A 12,999-nucleotide genomic window follows, 5' to 3' on the forward strand; every position below is an offset into this window, starting at 1 on the left:
GATCCCTTTGATCCCAAGAATATATGCATTCTCCCAAGTCCTTCATATCAAATTGTTTGGACAACCATACCCTTACTTCTGACAACACTTTGATATTGTTTCCAACTACCAAAAATGTTATCTACGTATAGAACAAGAAACACCACCACGTTTCCATCACACTCTTTGTATACACAAGACTTATTCGGTTATTAAATAAATCCATAGGTCTGGATTACTTTATTAAACCGAATGTACCAAGACCTTAAAGCTTTACTTCAGTCCATAGACTGTTTGAGCTTACACACAAGATGCTCTTTGCTCTTTGCAATGAACCCTTCTGGTTGTTTTATATGGATGTTTTCTTCAAGACTTCCATTAAGGAAAGCTGTCTTGACATCCACTTGCTAAATCTCATAGATAAAAGAATCCGGGTAGACTTAAGCATGGCTACCGGTAAACAAGTCTTGCTTTGAAAGTTTCTACCTTCCTGTCTATCCCTCTTTTCCTTTTGTAAACTTATTTTTACCCAATGGCTTTTACACCATCTGGTGGTTCTACAAGCTTCCAGAATATCTGTATTCATTGCTCTTTACTAAGATGTTGCATCTTTATCTTGGAGTGCTTTATCATGTGTCCGGGATCAAGCTCATGTTCATTTGGGATCAAGTCCAAAGACTCTCCCAAAACATGAATCTTTTAGGTTGTTTGACAACCCTCCCACTACGATGAGGTACTGTCTATAATTGTGTATTAATTGTGATATGTGTTACAGTTTCTTGTGATATTTCATCTTGTACAGTTGGTACTAGATTAGACGTGTCCTTTTCTTAAGAACAAATTTACTTATGGGCTTATGGTTCATAGTATAGTCCTTTTCTTAAATCGGGCATTGGTGCCAACAATGACCTTCCGATTTTAAGGACTACAAACCTCTTTTCATTTTTCTAGGATAACTCACAAACAAGTGAACTCATGTTCAATTTTTCAGTGTCTCTCACGTGCTAAACCACCCAAATCTGAATATGTTTCAGACTAGGCTTACGCCCATTCTGCAATTCTGTGGGAGTAGAGAGTTCTGACATAAAAGGTACTATGTTCACTTCCGTTTCCAGTGTATATCCTTAAAATGAATTTGGTAATTTTTCTAAATAACTCATCATCGATCTAATTATTCCATAAGAGCCTTATACCTTCTTTCTAATACACTATTCTATTGGGATGTACCAAGTGCAGTTAGTTGAGATTGAATCCCTACTTCTGATAAGTGACTCCTAAATTCTCCCAAGAGGTATTTGCTACTACGATCTCACCGTAGTGTCTCGATATTTTTACTTTGGCATTTCTCTGGATCAGCCTCGTATTCTTTGAACTAATCAAAGCACTTAGACTTGCGGTGTATCAAGTAAATCTATCTGTGTCTCGAATAGTTGTCTATAAAATAGACGAAATATTCGAAACTACCTCTTGTCATAGGACCACACAAATCAGAATGAACCAATTCCATTATATCTTTAGTTTCATATCCCTTAGACTTAAAAGCTTCTCGGTTATTTTTCCTTCCAAGTAAGACTCTCAGGTTGGAAAGATTTCCACTACCAATGAACCCAAAAGTTCATCAGCTACCAATGAATCCTACTTAAGTTAAAATAACCTAGCCTTTGATGCCAAAGATATAATTGGTCATTTCTGAAGGTTGCTTTCTCTTAATAGTTAGAAGATGTGTTATTAATTTCCATTGCATCATGGGAGTTATTGGATTTATAAATTGTTAACCAACGTACCAGAACAGATATCTTTCCTATTTTCTTGATAACAAGTTTGTTATCAAAATAGATAGAATATCTATTCTTCTATAGTTTAGAAACCGAAATCAAATTCTTTCTAAACTTGGTACGTAAAGATAATTTCTTAAAATCTATATTTTATCCCTATCAGAGGATAAGCATCTCCCACTGCAACAGCTACTATTTTTGCAGTAGTGCCCATGTAGACGGTGACTTCCCCTTCATATAGTTATCGAGTTTTCTGGAACCTCTACAATGAATTGCAGACATGATTAATGACTCCCGTATCTACACACCAGGTACGGGTAGATAACATCACTAATCATGTATTAACTAATGAATGAAATACACCTATTTTGTTCTTAGCTCTAAGAGGACAGTCTACCTTAAATGTCCAAGTCCTATTTCCAATCATTACAATTGGGACTACTAAGTCTATTCTATAGTATAACAACTAGGGGATTGACAAACATTTTAAATCCTAAGAATCACAAAAATATTTGGTCAAGACCAACACCTTAAAATCCCCATGAATTTTGTATGCCACGATAGTGTGGACGTATACAAAATCAAAGAGGAGATTTTATTCATTAATTTTATTATCTCGTTATCCTAACTTTATGACAAATAAAATTAATAGTTGGTCTATTAAATATTTGATCAAAAACTTTGAATTTGAAATAATATTGATTCCTCAAAATAATATCATTTAAATTCACCAACACCTCAAACACCATGAATTTTGCATGCCACGATAGTGTGGACGTATACAAAATTGAACATTTGTAAGAGAAGGGTTTTACCCATTAATTATCTTGTCAATAAGTCTTTATGACAAATAAAATTACCTCAAACACCGTGAATTTTGTATGCCACGATAGTGTGGATGTATAAAAAACCAAACATTTGTTAGAGGGGTTTTTCCCATTAATTTTATTTCCTTGTCAACTGACAAATAAAATTACCTCATACACCGTGAATTTTGTATGCCACGATAGTGTGACGTATACAAAAACTCGACATTTGTAAGAGGGGGTTTTAATTTTATTATCTTGTCAACTTATATTTTTGACAAATTAATAGTTGGTTTTCCTTTGGTCACACAAATAATAGCAGTGACTCCGATGGGGAGGATACTATTAGACGTGCCTAAGTGTATACCATTACTTGACACTAAGTCCATTAATAAGATTATGCCCCTTCCGATGGGGAAGATCACACGCTCTTAATTAATTTCCTATAGTCATCCTAAATGGAAGTTTGATCTAGTGATCTGCAAACAAACTCATCCGATATGGAGGAAGGCACTCAGAGCCAACGCGCAAGTTTGTTTGCATCACTTACAAACCAGTAATGGAGACCGTGGAATTAATTAAAATAAATCCCTCTTCCACTTAGTTATTTAAAGTGGGGAATTTTAAGTTATCCTAGCATACATCACATGCATACACACACATCACAGTAAATAAAGCAATAAATATGGAAATTATTTTCCAACTATTATGGCCTTTTCCTGTTACTGTCGTCCATATGCTCCAACCCTAGCTGCTGCCATCTTTAGCCACCGCCATCGGGTCGAGTTGTCGCATCCATCTTGCTTCTTATTCCGCTGCGCCTCTGGTGCTCCAAAAGTACCACGCCTCACAAGAATCCGATCCGCGACAAAAATAGAATTTTACATATATCGATCCTATATTCCACGAGGGAATGTACATGTAATCTAGATCGAAACAAAAAATATAAAATTATAATAACTAATACAGCTCCTGCTGTATTTAATTTTACATTCATGCACACACAATTAAATGCCCTTGACATGTCCAAGGGTCCAATCACACACAATAAAAATATGCCATAATAGTTGGAGCCTGCAACCACAAAGTTAGCACATCCTATTATTATCCTGCCTAAATTATGTATGACATGTACATAACCTAATTTGAAAACCAAACACACAGAGGCAAACCCTAGCTCTGATACCATTTGTTGGTTAGTCCTAGGAAAATCGTAACGGTTCCACTGTACAAAAAATTTTTGTACAAGTGTCGAACATTTTCTTAAATAACCTATTGTGTTCTTTAGAAGTTAAATTAGGAATCGCAGACGGAACTTAACATCATTGATTCCAAATTTAACTTATCTGTTCTTAATGGTTTAGATTTGAATCGCAAGCGGAACTTAACACTATTGAATCAAATCTACCTAAGTTATTAATTCCATAAATATTAATTTTCAAAATTGGCTTCCAGGACTGCATGGCGAGGTACATGGCCTTCTTGGATATGGGAGCAACCACCACCGCCTAGGCAAAGCCTTTTAAGGAAAACTAATATTTATTTCCTTAAATAACTCTAGGTTAACCAAAAAGAACAATCGAATCACAAATTCAAAAAAGAAGAAAACACAAACTTGAAAAACTATTTCGAAAACTCTAGAATCATATGCCTCTTGTGTTTGGTATTTCCAAAAATAACTATACAAAGAAAAACTAGTATGATGCGGAAAACAATTACTAGTTATACCTTTCTTTGTAAGCAAAAATAACCTCTTGATCTTCTACCGTATTCCTCTTCTAACCACGGACGTTGTGTGGGCAACGATCTTCCATGACGAGAACCACCAAGCACCTTCTTCTTCCTTCTAGGTTTCGGCCACCACAATTCTCCAAGAGAAGTAGAGGTCCGACCACCACCACCAAGCTCCAAGGGATGCAAGAAACAAAACCTCCTTTCTCTTCTTCTTCCCCTAGCTAGAACCGGCCACCATCAAGAGCACCAAGAGGGGTTGCCGCCGGCCACAAGAAGAAGAGAATAGGGAGAAGCTAGGGCCGGCCACCAAGGAGGAAAAGAGAGGAGAAGAATAATAGAGTCGTTTTCCCATGAAGGCACCTCTACCATCTCTTTTATAATCCTTGGTCTTGGCAAATAAGGAAATTTTAATAAAAACTTTCTTAATTCTTTTACCATGAAAAGGAAAATTTATTTTAATTAAAAAATAATTTTCTTCTCATTAAAATAATGGCCGGCCACTAATCTCCAAAAGAAGGAAAGTTTTAATTAACACAAGAATTAAAACTTCCTAATTTATCTTCGGAAATTTATAAAAATTTCTCCAATAATTTTTTCCCTTCATGATGAATTTATAAAAAGGAAATTTAAAACTCCTCTCCTTTTAATTCCACATGATCGGCCTTAGCATTGATCAACGTTGGTGATCGGCCTTATCATTAATCAACGTTGGCAAGTTTCTTAATTTGCAATAAAAACGTGACTTGCTTAAACAAGCTTCTCATGTTGACTTAATTTGCAATCAAATACGTGAGTTACTTAAACAAGCTTCTCATGTTGACTTAATTTGCAAGCAAAAACCGTGAGTTGCTTAAACAAAACTTCTCACATTGATATCTCAAAGCTTCTCAAGCTTCTCACATTGGCATCTCAAAATTTCTCACGTTGACACATCACAGTTTCTCACGTTGACACATCAATGTTGGAAGCAAAATATTCATAAGCTTCCCGTGAGTTGCTATTCTGTTCACGTTAATTTCAGCAATGTGAAGCAACATCAACAACATGAACTAGAAGATGAACTTGGATGAATATAATTTTCTATATACAAGAGGCTACGATAGGGACCGAGAGGAGGAATTGGTTTTGGTCTCCCGATGAAATTAAGCTTCCCGTGTTCGCCCCGAACACACAACTTAACTTCATCAATAATAATTCATACCACTAAAGAATTATTATTGAACTACCGCACCAATCCCAAATTACATTTTTGGGCTCCTTCTTATTATGAGTGTGTTAGTCTCCCTATGTTTAAGATAATGAATGTCCACTAATTAAATGAGTTACTGACAACTCACTTAATTAATATCTTAGTCCAAGAGTAGTACCACTCAACCTTATCGTCATGTCGGACTAAGCCCACCTGCAGGGTTTAACATGACAATCCTTATGAGCTCCTCTTGGGGTCATTCTCAACCTAGATTACTAGGACACAGATTCCTTCTATAATCAACAACACACACTATAAGTGATATCATTTCCAACTTATTGGGCTTATTGATTTATAGAACTAAATCTCACCAATTGATAAATTAAAGAAATAAATATCAAATATATGTGCTTGTTATTATATTAGGATTAAGAGCACACACTTCCATAATAACTAAGGTCTAGTTCTTTTATCAAGTCAGTATAAAAAGAACTTACCTAAAATGGTCCTACACAATACATTTAGAGTGTGCTAGTGTAATTTATTAGTCGAGATAAACTAATACCTAATTACACTACGACTATTCCAATGGTTTGTTCCTTTCCATCTTAATCGTGAGCAACTGTTTATAATTTATAAAGAACTGATAACATGATCTTCTGTGTGTGGCACCACACACCATGTTATCTACAATATAAATTAATTGAACAACTACATTTATCATAAATGTAGATATTTGACCAATGTGATTCTTATTTCTAGATAAATGTTTATACCAAAAGCTAGGCTTTTAGTATACAATCTAACATGTACTTGATCCTTGGGGACCCAATACTGACCAAGTCCGACTTGATTGACTAAGTTGGACTTGGGTACCCATGCTTGGACTAGTTTACTATTTGGTTTGTTGACTAAGGCTAGATAAGATCGATATTTCCTTTTGGATTTAAAACCTAGTCCAATTCTATTGTAAACGGCTCTTTGTGTCCTAAGAATTAGGTCAAGGTTCTTGAACCTCAAAGAAAATCGTTCTAGGGTCTTCTCCAAATCCTTGACCTGAATTTTCAGACTAGAATTTTCTTCCTCATGCTTTTGGACTTGAGTTGAATTTCCAGTCTGAACTGGTTCAGGCAAGGTTTTGGAGTTAGTCACTTCTTTAAGGATAGTTATTTCCTTTAGAAGTGATTTGGCCCTAATGTTTGATTTTGCTAATTTGCGTAATAAATAATTCACTAAATTATGTAATCAAGGAATACTTATAAAGGGATCGGGCCCTTCGAAAATGAATACGGATCTGTGGCTTCTTTCCGATTCGTTCTCGCTCTCAGACACGTTGATTTGATCCCGGGCCATCAGCACGAGGAGGCTCGTCTGGTTGAGCTCGTCGTCAGTATCTTCTTTTGAAGATTCCTCAAAAGTTGCTTTTAGCACCTTCTTCTTTCTCTGCTTCTTTGCTTCCTTTTGATTTGGGCAGTTGGCCTTGATGTGCCCCTTCTGGTTGCACCCGTAGCAGATCACCTCGAACTTGACTTTTGAACTAGGTTGAACCTCCTTGGATTGTACTGCCTTCTTTAGGTCTCTCTTGTTAAAGCTCTTCTTCTTCTTGTAGAGCTTCTTCACAAGTTCTGTTGTTAATTCGTCATCTTCATCATCTGAATCGAGTTCTTCTTCAGATTCCGGTTCGGTTCTTCGTCATGATCTCAGTTCACGAGTTCTACTGGTACCTGTAAGCAAAGCTACACCTTTCTCGATTGGTTACGCATTAGTCTGCTCATGTAATTCAAACTCAAAATAATTCATCTAATTTTATACAAGATAAATCCTTGGAAACCTTGTAGGCATCTACCATTGATGCCCACAATATGTTCCTCAGAAAAGAGTTGAGTGTGTACCTTATGACGTCCCGATTCTCAACTTTCTGCCCGATTGCATGGAGGGAGTTGAGAATATCTTGTATGCGTGCGTGGAGGTGACTTGCTGTCTCTCCTTCCTGCATCTTGAGATTGTATAGTTTATTAAACAGTAAATCTCTTTTACTCACCTTGGTGTCGGAGGTGCCCTCGTGGAGTTCGATCAGCTTCTCCCATAGCTCTTTTGCGCTGGAGAACAGTCCAACTCTGTTGAGCTCCTCCTTGGTTAGACCACACTGGAGTATGCAGGTTGCCTTTGCGTTTGCCTCTACTTTCTTTATTAAGGATGCGTCATAGTTCTAGTATGATACTAATTTTCCTGAGCCGTCAAGTGGAAGTTCAAGGCATGTCTTAGTGATCATCCAGACTTCGAACTGGGTTTGCAAGTACGCCTCCATCCGGCCCTTCCAGTACCCGAAATCGTCTTCGGTGAAGAGCGGTGGTCGAGCGATGCTATAACCTTCTTGAAGTGCCATTTTAAAACCTACACACACAAAAAAAATCTGTTCCAAGACTAGGTTTTGGATAAGTAGTGCGGGATATATAAAGAAAAAAAATAAACTCGAGTGGTGTTGCACCAACTTCGAGCAAAAATCAATTCGAGCGAGAAATAGATCGGAATATAGTAATTATACTAATTTCGATCGATTCTGAAAAAAACTGAAAATACCACAAAAAAATTGCTTGATTGGTGGTTGCACCAAATCGAAGCGTCCTCGCTCTGATACCAATTGTTGGATCGAGAAGCGCTAGAGAGGGGGGTGAATAGCGCTCGTGCCTATTTCGTTCAATTTAAAACGTGTCGAGTAAATACGTAGCGGAAAACAAAATAAACAACAAACACAGAAAGACACCAAGGGTTTACTTGGTTCGGAGTTTGTGGCGACTCCTACTCCAAGGCCCGCGATCGTTGAACGCTTTCTGTGGGCAACACCTATAAGCTCAAATAATGGTTACAAAATTATTACAATCTATTAAACTGAAAGAGTATACCTGAAACATCCCGTAAACAACCCTCAAGTTTTTTTTTATATATATATATATAGTGCATCACCCACCGAACACAAACCAAGCGTATACTTATGACACGATACCAAATCAAACATTCTGTTTTATCGAAAATAAAAACCAACATCTCTCACAAAGTATGACAAATAAAATTTCAAATCAAAACCCTTGACCTCTCCGTAGCAAATCCCCTTCCCGTGAAGCACATTAACTCAGCACTCCAAATATCCGGACAACGCCATGCGTCCATCTCGCCTCCTCGCCTACTCCGTCCGTAGGCCCTCCGCCGTGTCCGGAGACACATCCTCACCTGTAATGTAGGCATCATGAGTCTACAACCCAACAAGTATAATCTCATGTGATGGAACATGATATCCAAAAAGTAGTAGAGATAGGAGTTAAATGATAAAAAAACATATTTAAAAGGGGTGTATAATAGAGAAGGAAGATGCGATAAATAAAGTTCCTACACAGCTAAATAAGATGAATATGTCACATATCCGGTAACCACAATTAGAGCCAGTCAATCCAGTCCCATGATCCTAGAGGTACCTCCTAGAGAACATGCAGTCATATAGCCGAAGCTAACATAAATTCCAGTATCAGTCAAGTTTGGATGGGCCCTCCTCGGAGCTCATCCCGGGTCACCCACCCCGTACTGCTACCACATATGCACATATTCAACCATCTAGCCACATAAAACTTATTCTACCCATATCATAAACATAACAATAATTCAGATCATCATATATTGTAAACTTGTCAATTTACCATAACCATTCGTAGTTCAACCTACACATACCATAGGAGGGTTTATGAACAGAAACCGATATTAATTTGTACAAAACTGATAAATGGCAATAGGTATTAATTTACAACAAGACTGGTAATTGGCAACTAAGCTTATATTACAAAACTAACAGCTTAAGTGAAAAGAAGTCGATACCCATGGAATGTTTCAAACCGTTTGCACACAAGAAGACCCAACAGAATCAAATCTCAAAAGAAAACTTGCTAACTAACTATTAGATCCAATAATCATCACGAAACAAAACACCTCCACTAATAAATCAACAAAGATCTTCCTACAACATTATAAGAATGAACCAACAGTACCGCAAGTTCTTCACAAATCTTCGAATCAGAACCTGTAACAACAATTTGCAACAGAGCAGTGTATTGAGTAAATTTGTCCAGAAATTTCAAAGAGGAACCCAAGCCACAGAACTCACGAAACCAATTCCGAATCTTCACGAAAAAACCTCAGCCGAATCCAAAACTCCAATCAGAGCTCAAATCACACAATTACCTCTATCTGACATTAAAGCAAACAGGTAACGCACAACTCACCAACACTTGTTCATCACGAAGAAAATACACAACTCAAACTCGAACTCCAATTCATCGGACTCCAGTCAAAACTTCCAGTAGAACGCACAGTAGAATTCAACCTCATCACAACAGAAATCACTGTCGAACATTTCGGAATCATATGCGGATCGAGCTGAAGCCTTCGACCGAAACCTCCAGCAAGAACACTTCTCCTCAGAGGAGAAGTAAATCCATAGCATCTACAAAGAACAACCAATCGAATGCTTCCACAAGAGAAAACACAATTGGAAGCATCTACAAGAGAAAAGAAAACTATCGAACGCGTCTACATGAAAAACAAAATAGAACATCTCCGGGAAAACAATCAGAATGTTTACAAAAAGGAACCCAATCAAAAATCCATACCAAACCTCATTTCCCTTAGGTTTTCCACGTCTCTATACCTTACGGATCTCAAATTATCACAGGCAGATACACTTGCCTCTTTCTTCTTCGTCTCGCCTCCACTCCTCCTCGCGTTGTGCCCCGTCAGCTGTGGCGCCGCCTGCGAAGCTCAGCTAGGCAGCGAAATGGCTCGACGAGTGGCTCTGTCGACTCGGGAAAGATGGAAAGAAGAGAAGGGTCGGCGGAATCGGCAGGGAGATGTGACGAGGAAATGAACAGTGAGCTCTTATAGTTAGGTCATGTTCACATTAGGTAGGGGAATTAAGGTTAATCATCTCCTAATTACATAAAGTACCATATATTTTCCCTAAACTTCGTTTCCTATTTCCCCCTTAATCATATTGGCCAAGTACATTTAAATTCCGATAAACCCTCAGAATTCCTAAATTTCCATAATTTTATTTCCCTTTATTAACACTCGTGTGATCCTAACGAGTTATATATATATATATATGTATATATATATATATATATATATATATATATATATATATATATATATATATATATTATGATCTATAGTAAGCTTCTTAACCAACACTTAGGGAGACCTTACAATTCTCCCTCCCTTATAAAAAAATTTCGTCCTCAAAATTTAACTTACCAAATAATTCTGGATAGCGATTACGCATATCTGGTTCGGTTTCCCAGGTGGCCTCCTCCATCGTCTGATTTCCCCATAAAACCTTCACCATCTTGATCTCCTTGTTCCTTAGATTCCGGACTTGCCGATCCAGGATTTGTTTTGGTCGTTCTTCGTAGGATAGATCTGGCGTCCACTGCACTGTCTCATGCCTAATTATATGAGAAGGGTTAGAGAGGTACCTTCTAAGCATGGATACATGGAACACATTATGAACCCCCGACAGGTTAGGTGGTAGGGCAAGTCGGTATGCTCGGGTCCCAACCCGATCCAATACTTCAAATGGTCCAATATATCTCGGACTGAGTTTCCCCTTCTTCCCGAACCTCAACACCCCCTTCAGTGGAGACACCCTGAGAAATACATGGTCCCCCACCGCAAATTCCAGGTCTCTTCTTCTCAGGTCAGCATAACTCTTTTGACGGCCTTGTGCTGCCTGCATTCTATCTCGGATCTTGACCACCAAATCCACAGTATGGTTTACTATATCCGGACCCAGCACTGCCCTCTCGCCGACCTCGTCCCAATGCAAGGGTGTACGGCACTTCCTTCCATATAAGGCTTCATACGGAGCCATTCTGATCGTGGCCTGGTAACTATTATTGTAGGTAAATTCTATTAAAGGTAGTTTTGCCTCCCAGTTCCCTTTAAAGTCCATCATACATGCCCGCAACAGATCCTCCAAAATTTGGATCACCCGTTCAGACTGGCCATCTGTCTGGGGATGAAAAGCGGTGCTAAAAGTGAGTCTTGTACCCAATCCTCGATGCAAGCTTTCCCAGAATCCAGAGGTAAACTTTGGGTCTCTGTCTGACACAATCTGAATGGGGACCCCATGTAGTCGTACTACCTCCCTTATATATAGTTCTACATACTGTGTCATTGTGAAGGTGGTTTTTACTGGTAAAAAGTGAGCCGACTTGGTCAATCGATCCACAATCACCCACACAGCGTTTGATCCTCTAGGAGTGGTGGGTAACCCCACCACAAAATCCATGGCAACCTCTTTCCATTTCCAGATAGGGATCGGGAGTGGCTCCAACAATCCTGCCGGTCTCTGATGCTCGGTCTTTACTTGTTGACAGGTGAGACATTCGTGCACTACATTGACTATGTCTTTTTTCATACCCGGCCACCAATACAGTAATTGCATGTCCTTGTACATTTTTGTGCTTCCAGGATGGGTGGAGTATGGAGTATTGTGCGCTTCTTTCATGAGATCCTCTCGGAGAGTCCCTGTTCCAGGCACCCAAATGCGGCCCTTGTGACGCACCACTCCACCCATTGTTGTGTAAACAGCCTTCCCCTTTTCCTCGTCTCTCCGCTTCCATTCCGCTAACTGTTGATCCATCATTTGTCCTTCCCAAATTTGATCCAGTAAGTTTGATTTTATGGTCATTGCTGACAATCTAAGGTGATCCTCCGACGCTACCACTTCCAGACTCAACCGTTGAAATTCTGATATCTATTGCTGCTGGGTGGTTAGTTGCGACAACATTGCAGATTTGCGACTCAGTGCGTCTGCCACAACATTAGCCTTGCCCGGATGATAGCTGATACTACAGTCATAATCCTTCACCAGCTCCAGCCACCGCCTTTGTCTCATATTCAGTTCCTTTTGTGTGAAGAAATATTTCAAACTCTGGTGGTCTGTAAAAACTTCACAGCGTTCTCCATAAAGGTAAATGTCTCCAAATCTTTAATGCAAATATAACTGCCGCTAGCTCTAGATCATGGGTGGGGTAGTTTCGCTCGTGCACCTTCAACTGACGTGAGGCATACGCAATGACCTTCCCATTCTGCATCAATACAGCTCCTAGTCCGGTTTTGGATGCGTCAGTGTACACCACAAATCGTCCAGAACCGTCCGGTAATGCAAGCACTGGTGCCGTCGTCAATCTTTCTTTGAACTCCTCAAAGCTTTTCTTGCACTGACCTGTCCATTCATATCTTACCCCCTTCTTAGTTAGCGAGGTCAGCGGCAAAGCAATACGAGAGAAGTTCTGGATGAACCTCCGATAGTAACCTGCCAAACCCAAGAAACTCCGTATCTCGGAAGCAGTCTTTGGCGTATCCCAATTCCGGATTGCTTCAACCTTGGCAGGATCCACTTCTATCCCGTTCCCTGAGACGATGTGCCCTAGAAATGGAATCTGATTCAGCCAAAAGTCACACTTGC

Source organism: Zingiber officinale, chromosome 5B (genome assembly GCF_018446385.1).
Source record: "Zingiber officinale cultivar Zhangliang chromosome 5B, Zo_v1.1, whole genome shotgun sequence".
Taxonomy (NCBI): Eukaryota; Viridiplantae; Streptophyta; class Magnoliopsida; order Zingiberales; family Zingiberaceae; genus Zingiber; species Zingiber officinale.